The 15439-nt window shown below is 42.1% G+C and overlaps 1 protein-coding gene across 1 annotated transcript in view; it reads right to left on the reverse strand.

Annotated features, from left to right (window-relative positions):
• NAA30 (N-alpha-acetyltransferase 30, NatC catalytic subunit) overlaps positions 1 to 12246 on the reverse strand; it is an 834104-nt gene extending 821858 nt beyond the window's left edge. Inside the window, exon 1 of the mRNA XM_050799731.1 lies at positions 12237 to 12246. The gene's annotated coding sequence lies outside the window, so the exon portion shown is untranslated. The remainder of the gene's footprint in view (positions 1 to 12236) is intronic.
• Between the last annotated feature and the right edge of the window lie 3193 nt (positions 12247 to 15439).

Consider the following 15439-nt stretch of genomic DNA (forward strand, 5'->3'; position numbering starts at 1 on the left):
TCACCATCTTCCATCGGTCCTTAGTCTGAAGTGTTACTAACAAGTGACTCAGGGCCTCTATCTGATTGAAAACCTTTCAGAAACTCATCTCTTAACTCTGGAAATCTCTCTCAGCCCTCTAGTTTGTCTACTTCTGTCACTCTTAAACACCCAGCTCTTGACCCCTTCCTCTCCTTCTCTGGGACAAGCTAACATCCATGAGCCCAAAGGTCACAAATAAAATCTGGGACAGGCGTTATCTTCTTCCTGGTAACCTCTCCTTTCAGTTCTCTAACACAGACTCCAAGAAAACACAAAAATCTGACTACTTTCTTGAGATGGGGGAAGGAAAAATATCTAGAGCAGCAAAAATGACACTCAAAACAAAACTCATCTTGTCACATGTTATTCTAGAACCTTTATCCAGAAACACATTAGGGAACATTTAAAGGGTCTATGATTTGCATTTCAGAAAGTTCACAGTGGCTACAGAGTGGAGAGGAAGAGGTGGGTAACAGTAGAGGCAGGGAAAGTGATTAGAAATAACCATCCCAGCAATCTAGGTAAGAGTTGACTTTGGTCCTATCCAGGGTAACGTTAATGGAAATGAAGAAAAACAAAATTAAACACAGTATAATATTCATATTTAAATACAGATCCTTGCTTTTCCAGGCAATTTTCTGATTTACTAACATTTTTTAATCTGCCACTTCCTTCTGGGCTCATTTTTCTTTTTTTCTGAAATATATCTTTTAGTAGTTTCTGAATCTCTGTATATCTGAACTTGTTTCTTCTTTATATTGATTTTGATTTTGAATGATTTAGCTGGGTATAGAATTTTAGATTCATTATTTTTCCCCTCAGTACTTTTCTCTTTTCTTCTTCTTTTTTTTAGACAGAGTCTTGTTCTGTCACCCAGACTGGAGTATAGTGGTATCATCTTGGCTCACTGCAACTTCTGCCTTCTGGGTTCAAGTGATTCTCCTGCCTTAGCCTCCCGAGTAGCTGAGATTACAGGTGCCCACTACCACACCCAGCTAATTTTTGTGTTTTTAGTAGGGGCAGGGTTTCACCATGTATGCCAGGGTGGTCTCGAACTCCTGACCTCAAGTGATCCACCCGCCTCAGCCTCCCAAAGTGTTGGGATTACAGGCGTAAGCCACCGTGCCCAGCCCCTTAGTGCTTTTTCTTCATTCCATTTTCTTTTCCCCATGGAATCTATTGATGAGAAATCTGTTATCAATCAAATTGTCATTCCCTTAGCTATTTTGCCGTGTCACTGTGTCAGCTTTTAGGATTTTTTTTCACTTTGTCTTTATTGTTTTAAAATTTTTCTGTAATGTATCTGAGCATAGATCTTTTTTAATTTATTCTGTTTGGTACTCATTTGTTCTTTTCAACTTGAAGATTCGAATCTTCTTTTAGTTTTAGAAAATTGTCAGCCATTATCTTTTCAAAAATTGTTTCTCTATCATACCATCTTTCCTTCTCTTCTGGAACTCTGGGCATTTCCTTGTTTCTACATCTGTTGTGTATTCCCTATTTCTTATCTCTCTGAGCTACGTTTTGAGAGACTTAGCTCTTTCTTTCAGTATGCTTATATTCTCTTCAGTTATAAACCAGCTAGCCTATCTAATGAATCTTTAGTGGTATAATAATCAACTGTATTTTTCACTTTCATGATTTCCAGTTTCTTCTTATTCTTCACTTTTCTAATTCTTACTTCATAATTGAATTATACGTTGTGCATATGAAATTGAACATTCTTTCTTATAACTTCCAATTTTTGTTGTATTATTGCTATTTTCTTCTTAATGTCTTAAGGATTGCTCTATTGTATTTACTTCCTCAGGTGTGAATTTTCCCATTAGTTAGATCTGTTGATTCTATTTTATGCCATTAGACCTTCTTTGGCCTTAAGATTATTGCTTGCGTGCATATTTTCTACTGTATTTTTTCCCACATTTACTCTGAGGCTATATAATGGTTGCTCCTACTTCAACACTAAAGGATGCACAAGTAGGTCTTAACAGCTCAGCCTGGGGTTCTCATCATAAGTAATATTGCATGGCAGGTCCCAAGTCCTGACCTCATTTTGTGACTCATCCTCTGTCCCTGGAAGTTTCATTTCCTCCCTCCATCCTTCCCTTCCTTCTCTCCTTCCTTTTTGTCCTTTCTTACTTTTTATTATAAAAATGTTCAAACATACATAGAACTAGTGTGAATAGTATAATAAGCCTCTGGTACCTATTACCCAGCTTTAACACTTATCAGTATATGCCTAATCTTGTTTCATTTATACCTCTCTCCTACTTTCTACCTCGCTGGATTATTTTAAAGAAAATCCCAGACATCGTATCATTTTATCCATGAATGTTTCAGTATCTATGTCTCAGAAGTATTGTCTTCTTTAAAAACACATAACCATAATGCTATTATGACATGCAAAACTTAGTAATTTTTTTTTTTTTTTTTTTTTTTTTTGAGACGGAGTTTCACTCTTGTCACCCAGGCTGGAGTGCAGTGGTGTGATCTCGGCTCACTGCAACTTCTGCCTCCCAGGTTCAAGCAATTCCCCTGCCTCAGCCTCCTGAGTAGCTGGGATTACAGGTGCCCACCACAATGCCCGGTTAATTTTTGGTATTTTTAGTGGAGACGGGGTTTTACTATGTTGGGCAGGCTGGTCTTGAACTCCTGACCTCGTGATCTGCCCACCTCCCAAAGTGCTGGGATTACAGGCATGAGCCACCACGCCTAGCCAAATTAGTAATTTTTTAATATTACTAAGCTGTTGGTGTTAAATGTCCCTGAATATTTCATAAATATTTTTGTAGCAGTTTTGCTTACATTAAAGTTCACATAAGCTGCCATTGGCAGGGTGTGGTGCCTCACACCTGTAATCCCAGAACTTCGAGAGGTCAAGGTAGGAGGATCACTTGAGTCCAGGAGTTCAAGACCAACCTGGGCACCATAAGGAGACCCTGTCTCTACAAAAAAAATTTTAAAAATTAGCCAGGCATGGTGGCACAAGCCCATGGTCCCAGCTACTTGGGAAGCTGAGATGGGAGGATTGCTTGAGTCTGGTAGGTTGAGGCTGCAGTGAGTCATGATCACACCACTGTACTCCAGCCTTCGTGACAGAGCGAGATCCTGTTGGGAAAAAAAAAGATGCAGACATTGCCTTTGGCTCCTATGTCTCGTAAGTCTTCTTTAATCTATAACATTTCTTCCTCCAGAATACAAGGATGAGAGAATATACAGGACAAGAGAAGAAACTACATTGTTTATCCTGGATAATTTCCCACATTCTGGTTTTCGTTGATTGCGTCCATGTGCTATCACTTAACATTTATGGATCTATTGCTTCAATAATGTTCTGTAAGAAAACACCACAAAACCTCAACGACATACAACAATAAGGGTTTATTGCTGCTCATGCATCTGGGGAAATTGGCAAGGTGACTTTGCTGATCTTGGCTAAACTTGCTTGCCTGTCTGAGGGTCAGTTGGCTAGCTCCCAGCTGGGATAGGATGACTTTGGCTGGGAGGACTGGGGTGACTGAATTCTCTTCTATGTATCTCTCATCTTCCATTAAATTAGCACAACCATGTCCTTCTCATGGTGATGACAGAAGCCAGAACACAAAGATTGCTAGGGTTAAAGACACAGGGGTCAGCAAGACCTCACATGAGGGACATGAGGGATCTCTGGTTTTTTTGTGTGTTTTTTTTTTTGCTGTTTCTTTCTTTTTTTTTTTTTCTTTGAGACAGAGTCTTGCTCTGTCACCCAGGCTGGAGTCCAGTGGTGCCATCTTGGCTCACTGCAACCTCCGCCTCCCCGGTTCAAGCGATTTTCAAGCGTTATTCCTGCCTCCGCCTCCCAAGTAGCTGGGACTACAGGCACGTGCCACCATGCCCGCCTAGTTTTTGCATTTTTTTTTTTTTTTTTTTTTTTGAGACGGAGTCTCGCTCTGTCACCCAGGCTGGAGTGCAGTGGCCGGTTCTCAGCTCACTGCAAGCTCCGCCTCCCGGGTTCACGCCATTCTCCTGCCTCAGCCTCCGGATTTGCATTTTTAGTAGAGACAGGGTTTCACCATATTGGCCAGACTGGTCTGAAACTCCTGAACTTGTGATCTGCCCGCCTCAGTCTCCCAAAGTGCTGGGATTACAGGCATGAACTAGTGAGCCCATCCCCTAGGATCTCTTAGAAGATGGCTGAAACAGAAAGAATCCAAGTCCTGAGGGAAATGGGTGACTGGAGAATGTAGTAAGCTGGAGTCTCAGAGAACACTGCAGAATCCACCAATAATTGGACCGTAGGATAAAAGAATAGTCACAGCATATAAAGCAATAATCCAGATTCTGTCCTAAATAAAAAATGGATCAGAATCAGGATGAACGCATGGCAGACTTTCTGTAGATTAATATTTATTGCACTCCTACTAATGCTAAGTACCTATCAAACACATTATATAAATTATAGTATAGTGGATGAGACCATGAATTCTGAGCCTGCCTGGCTCTGAGACCTATCTCCACCAGTGAAATGAGTTAATAGACCCACAATGCTTAGAAAAATGCCTGCCGCAAAGTTAGCACTCAAAAATCTTAGCTGTTACACATGATCTCATTTTATATTCCCAGTAACCCTGTAAGATAGAAAAATATTGACTGGGTACAGTGGCTCACGCCTGTAATCCCAGCACTTTGGGAGGCCGAGGCAGGTGGATCACCTGAGGTCAGGAGTTTGAGACCAGCCTGGCCAACATCATGAAACTCCATCTCTACTAAAAATACAAAACTATCCAGGTGTGGTGGCGAGTACCTGTAATCCCAACTACTTGAGAGACTGAGGCAGGAGAATCACTTGAACCTGGGAGGCAGAGGTTGTGGTGAGCCGAGATCACGCTACTGCACTCCAGCCTGGGCAACAAGAGAAAACTTCGTCTCAAAAAAAAAAAAAAAAAAAAAAAAATTGTATTCCCATTTACAGATGAGAAAAGGGAACCATAGACAGGTTAGCTGACATAGCCAAGTCACATAGCCAATGAGCAGCAAAGCAGGAATCCAAACCCAGCAATTTCATCTCAGGGCCCACGTACCAATTATGATAGGATGCTATCTCATCTATACCACTTGATTTGATATGAGTCCTGGAGTTAGTTTTTTAAGTGTCCTTGTCTCGGGCTAGGATTGGCTCCAGAGCCTGAGTGTGTGCATAAGAGGGGTGGTGGGGGTGGGATTGGGGTAGGAGGAACTGGATTTATCCCCATAACTGGCTTCAGATATAGGAATTAGTGAGCTACCTGGGCAGAACCCAAGCAGTCAGACAGCACAGGACTCCCAGTGGAGGAGGGCCCAAGGACACAGGAGGAGCAGAGGTGTGTGGTCAAGGCTGCAGGTGCAAAGCAGCGTGTCCTGAAATCAGTCAGGATGGAGCAAGGAGGGTGATGGTAGAGATGAGTTGAATTTGAGAGATTCTTCTTTAGGTATTTCTTTAAATAGAGTGAGAAGAGAGCCATGCCAATGAAAGACCAACTGTAGCCAGTTTTCTAATGTAGTATTTCTTTTCTTTCTTTCTTTTCTTTTCTTTCTTTTTTTTTTTTTGAGATAGAGTCTTGTTCTGTCTTTCAGGCTGGAGTGCAGTGGTATCTCCCAAGATACCTCTTTGTGTCCCAGTTGTGCAAGAGACAACTTCAACTGAAGAGCATTGCCCACCACCTGAAAAGGAAGCTGGAACACTGTCAACTCTGAATCTAACTTGATGTTCACAGGAATAGAGGATCATCAAATACCACACAGGTGGTACTTGACATCTATGGGGGTCCCTATAACCCATCTAGAGGCAAAGGAAGCTTGGCATCCTGGGCCATCTCAGGTGGCTCTCTGGGCTGTGGTCCCTCCAGAGCCAATCTGTTCAAGTTGGCCCACAAAGCTTCCCCCTGAGCTGGGCCTCTGTCTGTCCAGGCAGACCCAGTCACATACTTTTGGGAAAGCAGTCTTGGGCAACCTTCCCTGGTCAGAAGGAGAATGTGAGACCCAGAGGTGGTAGTCACTGAACCCTGAGCAGGAGTCTTAGACATCCAGGGAGACAGACAGTCCCAGCTCTAAGGACCTTGTTGTAGCCTTTTCGGAGAAATTCTGATTAATGTACTGGAGGAGGAAGTTGTTTGGGATTTGAAGCTGTTTAAAGGTCGAGGAGCAAAAGGACGTTAGGTCACCAGAGGCATAAAAGGAACTGAAGGCCCACAGTGCCAAGAGAAAATCTCCATGACCTGCCCGCTCCTAGGGAAGAAGGAAGATGGAAGATAGGAATGAAGATGTTCTAATAGAGGGATGAAGGAGGAGGTGCTGCTCAAATGTGCTAGAATCACAGTGATGAACACAGAGCAGTTCTCCAGCATAGGCAGCCACCACGGGGATCCTGCACTGTGCTCTTACCACCACCCCGGGCACTCAAGATCAAGTGCGGGCGCTTCTGCCAGGGGTTTGAGACGAGGGCAGCAGATCCTCAAGCTAAGCCTTCTAATTCTAGAGAACGTATTGATATTGATGAAGGTCTGCCACTCAGATAGTGATTAGGTTTGTTTGTTTGTTTTTGTTTTTTAAAGACGGTGGGGATGAACAAAAATGGGAGACACATCCATCCTGGCTTGCAGACACCTTTCTGTCTTCGAAGGAGTTAATTCTGCCCAAGTAACCTCACCACACATTCATGTGCTGGGCCCACAGTGATGCTGATAAGTAAAGTGAAAGAGTTATTGCCTGAAAATGTAGCTCATGGGTGGAAGGGACATAGTATTTCTCACCACTGCACTGGAACTGAGTAGAACAACTTCAAATACAAAATATAAACTCACTCAAAATATTGTCATGTGTGAATGTTGAAGTTGTCTTCAGTTCCACCTTAATCAAACTGGCGAACATAATCCAGTCTTACTAAGATAATTAAAGGGACACTTCTGTAATTAGATAGAGAGGTATCTTTTTTTGGGGGGGGGGGTTGTTTTGTTTTTTTCTAGGCATTTCATCATCCACCTTGCCAACGATCTAAAGAAAAAAACATGCAAATCTCATGGCACTAGAGCATACTCTAGTGGTGGTGAAGAAAAGCAAACACTTCCAAAATGCTAACTGTATCCACTGCTGGGGAGTCCTAGGTAAACACTTCTTGTTTGGGCAAAAGGTTAGGTAGGCTTGCCTCATAAAACAGCAAAGAAAATGGATGGAGCATTGTGTGACAGCTCCACGCCATATAATTCTCCCTTAAGAATAAGGCAAGTTCTGTTTTATCCAATGCTCAAAGCCAAGGGCAAGCAAACAAGAATTATTAAAAATCTTAAAACAATCTAAAATAACATCCTACACCGTGAGGTTTTAGGGAAGCTTTTGGGGTTGTTTTTTTCCCCTTCTTCTTCTTAAATCCGAGCCACATTTAGACTTTCCCCTTAGAGATTCTGTTTAAAGAAAGGAGAGGGAGCAGATAATAGATATAATACCTAAAGCAAACTCCCTTCAGCCATGACAGTGTTATTACAAACTTGAGTGAATGTCATTATTTCAGATAAATAAAAACAATGGACCAGAACCAATTTTACATAAGAAAATATTGTTCAATTTGTTGCAAGCCATGGTGAAGGCTCCCCTGGTCTATCAAGTGATGGTTAATATAAATAAGAACATCTGTCCTTGTTAAAGATAGCACTCATAAAAGCAAACTTACACATTTAACCAAGTAACCTCATTGCCATATGCTGTGTGTGTCTCCAAACCAAGGGAAATATATTCCCATGGTTTTAAATGTAAATTATACTCTTACATTCAAACTAATATGAACTAAAAGGAAGAAAAATCCACCACCACCACACACATAAAAAATTTTAAAAAACTTTTTTTAAAGCCAGAAGCTTTGTGTTCTATTGTGTTTAGACTTAAAATATGGAACTATTTAGAAAGAATTAAAAAGATTATGTTTATTTGATTTCAAGTTATCTCAGCAAGAAACATATTTTTCACACCTCTTTGGAAGAACAGCAGGTCAAATGACGCATTTGTGAGTGACTGTTTGAAATATTTCAGCCACGCCGCAGGGTCCACCTGACCTGGGCACCATAGATTGAGGGAACAAAGGCTTATGTTTTAAAAGTTCCTTTAAGAGTCTTTCTGGGGGAGGGTAAGGGGACGCGGGAAGCTGTCACAGCCTCGTGTTTTATTTTTATCCTATGACACTAATCAGTTTAATTATATTTCTAACCCATGACTCGGGATCGTAATTAATTTTCCTAAATGCAAACATTATATTGCATAATTCTGCAACTTCGCAAGAATCAACACAGTTTGTTTTAAAGTCACCCACATCCTTTGAACTCCAGAGTTTCCCAGTCTGTGCACATTCTTTCCTCCCTTTGAGCAGGTTTTGTTTCTGGTTATGTTCAATAGCAAAGGTGGATCTTTATTCTTAATGATAAAACAAGTTGCAGAACAGTTTCGTTAAAGAGATCCAGGATCTGAAGAACCTATTCCCTTCATTACTTGACTAAATGAAAATCATACACTGACGTAAGGTTAAATGGGGCTGCGATTTCCTTATTAAACGGAACAATTAATATTACAAGTATTTGAACATCATGATCGAGAAGACTTCACTGAACGTTTCCGAGAGTAATTATTGCAAACAGAGACAACACAAACCCTATTTAGGGTGTAACTCAATATGAGGGCTTGTGAGTCAAATGTTGAGCCCTTTAGAACTACAAATCTTTCTTTGTGGCCTTATTAAAGAAATTCTCCCATCTCCATTTAAAGGGATAGATTGCCAAGGCCTAAATAAAACGCCAGAACCTAAAATGAAAATGCTTCTGACCTCGCTGCCACACCTGATACTTCCAATACAGATTTCCTCCGAGTGCCGCTTTCTTCACCTCCTTTGCCCCAGGCCTTCATAATCCAGAGAGAGAAAAATGAATTTCATTCCCAAATGCTGGAATTGCTGGTGCAGAACGTAACTAAATATCAGCAGCTGTGCCAGGGCACCTGGGGCCATATAAGGAAGCCTTACAAAAGACTTAGTTATGAACAAGATCCCAGTTCTCTGCTCATCTTGGTTTTCTGTACTTTAAGAAGAGCAGGGAGAATTGTAACTATGCCCTTAAAAAAACTGTGTGTGTTGGGGGAGGGGCGGTGAGTTCTAGTTCTCAAAAAAAAAAGGGATAAAACAGATGTTCCTACGGCAACGAAATGGGACCAAAGTAATGCTGCTACGGCTCATGACCATGACTTCTCAAACGCTAATGTACAAATGCATCACGCGGAGATGGCTGAAGATGCAGATTCTGAATCAGCAGGTCTGGGCGGGGCCTGAGCGTCCGCATTTCTAATAAGTTCTAACGTGATGTTGGTGCAGCTGGTCTAAGGGTCATATTTTAAATAAGGGGTTAGAGCAATTCACTGCCTTTCGTGTAATTAGCCCCCTGCCCTATATTACTTACTATTCCAAAGTAGTTTCATTTAATACTTGTCACTTCAGTCAATCACTGAAGTCAGGATTTTCCTGAAGACCAGCACTGTGTACTCTATCTCTGCTATATCCCTTAGCACCTAGCATAGCACCATTATAAGGATGAGAAAAAGGAAGTACCAAGTAACAGAGACAGACCCTTTCTGGAGGTTTGGGCAGCAAAACTGTGAGGAAGGAGGCAGGTTCAACAGCAATTATGCAATCTTGGTGGAAAAGGTGTCATAGAGCCTCTCTTTACAATTCTTCACAGATATCTTTAACAAAGAGCGTTTGAGAAGATAGTCTGTGGTCTCTTTTTATCTCTCTTTCAGTGTTTGGAATGATGGTGTTGTCCTTCCAGAAGAGGAAACAGATTAGCAGAAAAAGATTGGGTTTGGGGACTGGCAAATGGAATGGACTGTCTGTGACCTTGACTCAGTCTTAAGATGATCATAGCCACTTGTAAGTTGATTTTAAGGATTATAAAGGATCTGTATAAAGCACCCAACACAACGGCTGGGGATAATAGTTGCTCAATAAATGTAGGTGCAATCAATTCTCCTTTGTCAGGGCTTGCTGTAACCCAGGTGTTTTCAACCTTGGCAACGGCACATCAGAAACAGCTGGGGGACCCTTAAAAATTCCTGATGCCCCCAGGCCATACCCTACACCAATTACATTATAAATCTCTCAGAGGGTGAATGGGGACACTCTTAAAGCCCCCAGGTGGTTCTAACAGCCAGTAGCTGAAGTTGAGACCACTGACCTAAGTGTAGTTAAGGAGCAGTCACTTCTTTGGGGCCTAGGAACAGGCACCAGCTAATTAGCCTCCCCTAGGGGTGGCAGGGGGAGAGGGAGGATGGTGAGAAGCTTCCCACCCTCATGCACACTCCCAAGGCGTGTCTTCACTCTTCTCGCCCTGCAGGGGACAGCAATCTGCTAGCAATCAGTGCTAATCAGTTTGCTCCTAGTTACAGAGCTATCCTGGGGTTGTCAGGACAGTGCCATCCCTCCGGATATTTGAGCATAGATTATTTTGCGTTATTCATGATTTGTGTTTATCTACCTTCTCATTAACCCAGAATGATTTCTTTATTATTACCACCCACATTTTCCAGGGGTTCACCAACCTGTGAAATAGAATGGGGTCACATGAATAAAACAGCCACTGGAAACATTCATCCGATATTCAGCTCCTGGAGAGCTCACCCCACAAGTGTGTCTGTTTCCTGGGGTGTGCCTTGTGTGTTCTTGAACAAATCCAGCCAGCTGCCATGCTGATTCTATAACACTGTATCCATGAGATCAAACTACCTCATAAGATGGTGAACAATTAATAAAATAACATGCATAAAGTACACTAGCTTAGTGCTGGGAGCAAGGTTATGTTTTTAATAAATATTAGGGTTTTACAATTAATAGGTGGCATCTGCTGGGCTTGACCATCGCTGACAGGCACTGCCTTTGTCAGACACTACGACCCCTTCCTGATGCTATTTCTTCTCATCATATTGCTTCTGCACAGGGCTCCTGTCATTGTCCGGAGACCATACCGTGGAATCTGCACAAGAATTTGTGGCAAAGGCGGGCAGAGTCCCAACCTTTTGTAAGACTTGTTACAGAGGCCCCCAGCAGTACGACTGGGGCCCTGAAGTTTCAAGGAGCTTTTACATTCTTCCTTTTTACCGTCTCACCCTAGGCTGAGTGCCCACCCTGTACTCAGAATCATTCTGCCCATTATTCCTGAAATGTTGCTGCCAGATTATGCTCATTGGCCTGACTCCCCACTCCCTCCTAGGAGATACTTGGTGGGCTGCTGCACTAGGTCATTAGACATTGCTGGATGTAGCTGAGTCTGCAAGGAGCACAACTTGGGCCCAGGCTGGGGCATTGATACGCTTTCCTACAGCGAAGGAGCAGGGCCTTTGAGAGGTACTGGTTTGCACTTGCCACCCACACCTTCATCCACTACCAATTGATGAACAATTTCTGTCATTTGGAAGGTGATGGGTGCCAGATCCAGTTATGCCCTCATTAAATTCTGTTTGAGGAGAAACATGATTTACAGGAAGAAATAATTAAACACATTTAGCATTGCATTTAAATAAAGGCTATAAAGAGATAGAGTATAACAGCTACAGAAATCGCAGAAGAAACAGATATTGGGAGTCAGCTTGGCACGGATCGGTCAGAAGAAACTTTCCAGATGAGACAGATCTAAGAAAACATTTGAAATAAGAGCTGTGGTGTCCCAAGGGAGGGGAAAGGGTAGGAATGTCAGATCAGGGTGCAGGCAAAATAGAGTACATTGTCTGGAGAGAATTTAAAAACAAAACCAACTAAAAGTCAGTTCACTTTTTATTATCACCATACACCAGAAATTCTAGACAATAAAAGACCATTCTGGTAGTAATCATTTATTGTTTTAGTAATTCTTAGCAAACACAATGAGTTGGGTGATTTAGATATACAATTAGAGAAATCAGTAAGCTATTTGACCTCCCCATTGCTCCTATCAAATAAATTAAGAATGTATTTTTAATTTCCTACCTCAAGCCATTGCTAAGAATCTGGTACTTTCTGGAAAGCCCTTTTGGAAGTCCTTTCTGAAACATACAGTGTTTGGTAAAGACCAGGTCATTTATTCCAATTTAAAATGAAAACAGGAAGTCAGAGAGAGGATTATGGTCATAAACAATATTTGGGGAATGGGCAGTGGGTCTGGAATCTTAGAATTCTACTTCAGTCATTATTTTTATGGCCCCCCTATATGAAACCGCTGTCCCAACCAAAAGCAGGCAGCCCATGGTTTTGTGGATGGCCAGGCTGTAGACTCATGAGAGCAGGAAGTCTTTTCTTTACTCTGTTAGCTGATACAGCTGTGGGGGCCAAGAGAGAGCTTTCCCTTTGGCCCTCTGAAAGTTTGTGGAAAAATCAACTCACAAAAGGCAGATTAATTAGAGAAAACCCATGCAAATTTCTTTAATGTGTATACACAGGAGCCTTCAGAATGAAGAATCAAGGATAATAGAGGAACTGTCCATTTTTATGCTTAGGTTCAACAAAGTCTGGACAATTGTGTAGAAATATGATTGGGTAGAAAGGGTAACATCTAATGCTAGCTATAGACTGAGCTGGGAAGCCCAGCAAAGCCTATTTAGATTCTTCTTGGCCTCTCTGAGCATGCATTTCCTCCTTCTCTGGAATGGCGGTCTAATGACTTAAACAAGGTAAGTCAGATCATTTCTTTATGGCCAGTTTTTACATAGAAAGGCAGAGAGAAAGTTAGAGTAAGGCTTTTTTAGGTTTTATACCTGGCGTTGAGGAAAGGTGGTTCTGGTTTCTATGACCTGCCTTGAGGAAGAATGGAACTACGGAATAAGAGAGCAGGAGAAGGTCAGAGAAAAATGTTTGCTTCTGAGGCTGGTTCTAAGTTTTTTACTTTGGCATATTGTTTTCTGAGCCTCAACATACCCAAAGCACCTGAATGTACTTGGCAAGAGGAGATGGTCAATATACATTTGTTGTGTCAGGGAAAAAATCAATAGTTCAAGTGATTCAAATACAGGTTAAAGGCTTTATTCAACTGATGGGAATCTAGATCTGAAGACCCAGAAACTCCCCAAGATGAAGCAGTATTGGGAGTTTCAAAGATTGAGAAGAGTGGGGGCCTGTCCTTGTGGTCTGGTGGAGGTTGCAATTTTCTGTATCTCTAACTGCTGTCCAATCTGCCTTTGGAACAGCTGGAGATTGCTCTGGGTTTTTTATGCCTCCTGCTTGGGAGCACTGGGGCAGTCTCATCCCAGTAACTGTCAGAACTGTTCTTTCAAGAGCTGTTTTTATAAGCATGTGGGTTGTCTGTTAGTCAGGGTTCACGGAAGGGGAGGTAGCAAAAAAAAAAAGTAGGGGGTGGGGCAGGGGTGAGAAAAGAAAAAGGAAAAAGGAGACAAGGGTTGAAGCCAGAAAAAACTAGATCTATTTTAATCCTTTTACAGTGAATGAATGAATGAATGAGCCCCTTGCCTTTTTCCCCTGTTGAGCCATGAACTGGGAACCTAGAAGGTTGCTAGAAATATTTAAGGCACACTAATTTTTTTGGATTCATACATGTAAAATCTGCTGCTGCTAAATGCCCCCTCAAGAGCTCTGGCCTCACACAGGAGACTTGCTACTGCTTTAGTTTCCAAAGCCTCTGTGTTAGCAGTTGTGGCAAATTAAAGTCAGATTCACCACAGGCATTTTAACATCTCTTGAATGATGAGATCAGGACTTGGGGTCCTCACTGCACACTTCAAATGGATAGCTAAGAGGGAGGAAATCAGCCAAGTTCTACCAAGTGTTAAATGTGGTCTAATGCTGTGCTTGTATGCAACTTTGATGTGTTCTGGGGGCCCAGCCTGCACTTCTGCTCTGGACCCATTGTCTTGGAAATGTGTGTCCTGTTCATAAGAGATGCTGAGAAAGATGAAGTAAATGGATTAGGGTGAGGCCAGTACTCCAGAGAAAAGCACCTTAAAGGCAGTGATGGTGCTATGTCAGCATTGTCACCTTTAATAGGAAAGGTGCTTCATGCAGTTTTCGAAGGTATTCAGTTTATAATTAGGACTGTGCAGAGGGAATTGGGGAGGAGAAGGAAGTAAGGTAAAATGCTATTGTACTTACTGAGAGAACTTAAAACCATACCATTCTTTCCTTTTTCAAAATACTTGTTGAGCTGAATGAATCTTGATCGCTTGTCAATCTTCCATTCAGTGGTGCGGGAGTTGGCTTGCACCAGTGTGGCTCGTGTGTGCCAAGTGTGGGCATCCCACTTCTAATTCATTAATATTTGATTGGCAGTTCTAAGTCAGCCATGGTGGGAGTATTTGTGGACATTGACAAATGCTACAAATCAGGCTCCCCATCCCAGGAGCTGATTTTTACCAGCATACCTCTTCCCCAATTCATCTTTCATGAATCAGCTTGCTACCTATTTTCTCATAAAGCTTCAACTGACAACTCCAACCCAACAGTGATTTCCTGCTTGACATGAGCTGAGAGCACTTATGCCAGCTATTCCACTTATTTGACACTTAAGCAATTTACTGTGGCTTTGGTTAATGACTTAGTGTTATCTTCTTAACAGACCACCATTTCATGTTTAATGATTCTTCATGTAAAGTGTAAGCTCCATGAGGGCAGGGGCCATGTATTATGCATCTATGTATAGACTCCCATGGGGTTTGACAGAATGAAAACAAATGGCAGGTGCTCAAAATGATATGTGCTAAAGAAATGAGTTATTGCAGGGGTCCTCAACTCCCTGACCATGGACCTGTACTGGTCCTCGGCCTGTTAGGAACTGGGCCGCACAGAGGGACGTGAGCAGCGGGTGAGGGAGCATTACTGCCTGAGCTCCACCTTGGGGTCAGATCAACAGTGGCATTAGATTCTCATAAGAGCATGAATCCTGTTGTGAACTGCTCATGCGAGGGATCTAGGCTATGTGATCCTTAGGAGAATCTAACTAATGCCTATGATCTGATGCTGACCAGTTTCATCCCAAAACCATCACCCCGACCCCTCAGCCTATGAAAATATTGTCTTCCACTAAACTGGTCCCTGGTGCCGAAAAGGCTGGAGACTGCTGAGTTATTGGGTAATTAATATATTAGGTGCTGGAAAACCTGGGCAATTGAATGGAAAGTGAGATATATTTTGAAATAAGTAAAACTGTATTTTTGGAAAACAATTAAAATTAACCATATAGCCATAGGTAATGCCACTTCCACCTTGTTGATCACTGAACCGGCTTATGGTTTTTGGAGGCTTTGGCATGCCTTTTGTGCTAGTGCCAGCATTGCTTACTTGTGAAATCTGAAAATCGGTGCACGGTTTGCTCATGGCAAATGTCCTTCAACACTGCAGCCGGTCATAGGCAAAGACAATAAAGCAAAGAATGCCACAAGGTACCGTCTGTTTTTA

Source organism: Macaca thibetana, chromosome 7, assembly GCF_024542745.1.
Source record: "Macaca thibetana thibetana isolate TM-01 chromosome 7, ASM2454274v1, whole genome shotgun sequence".
Classification (NCBI taxonomy): Eukaryota; Metazoa; Chordata; class Mammalia; order Primates; family Cercopithecidae; genus Macaca; species Macaca thibetana.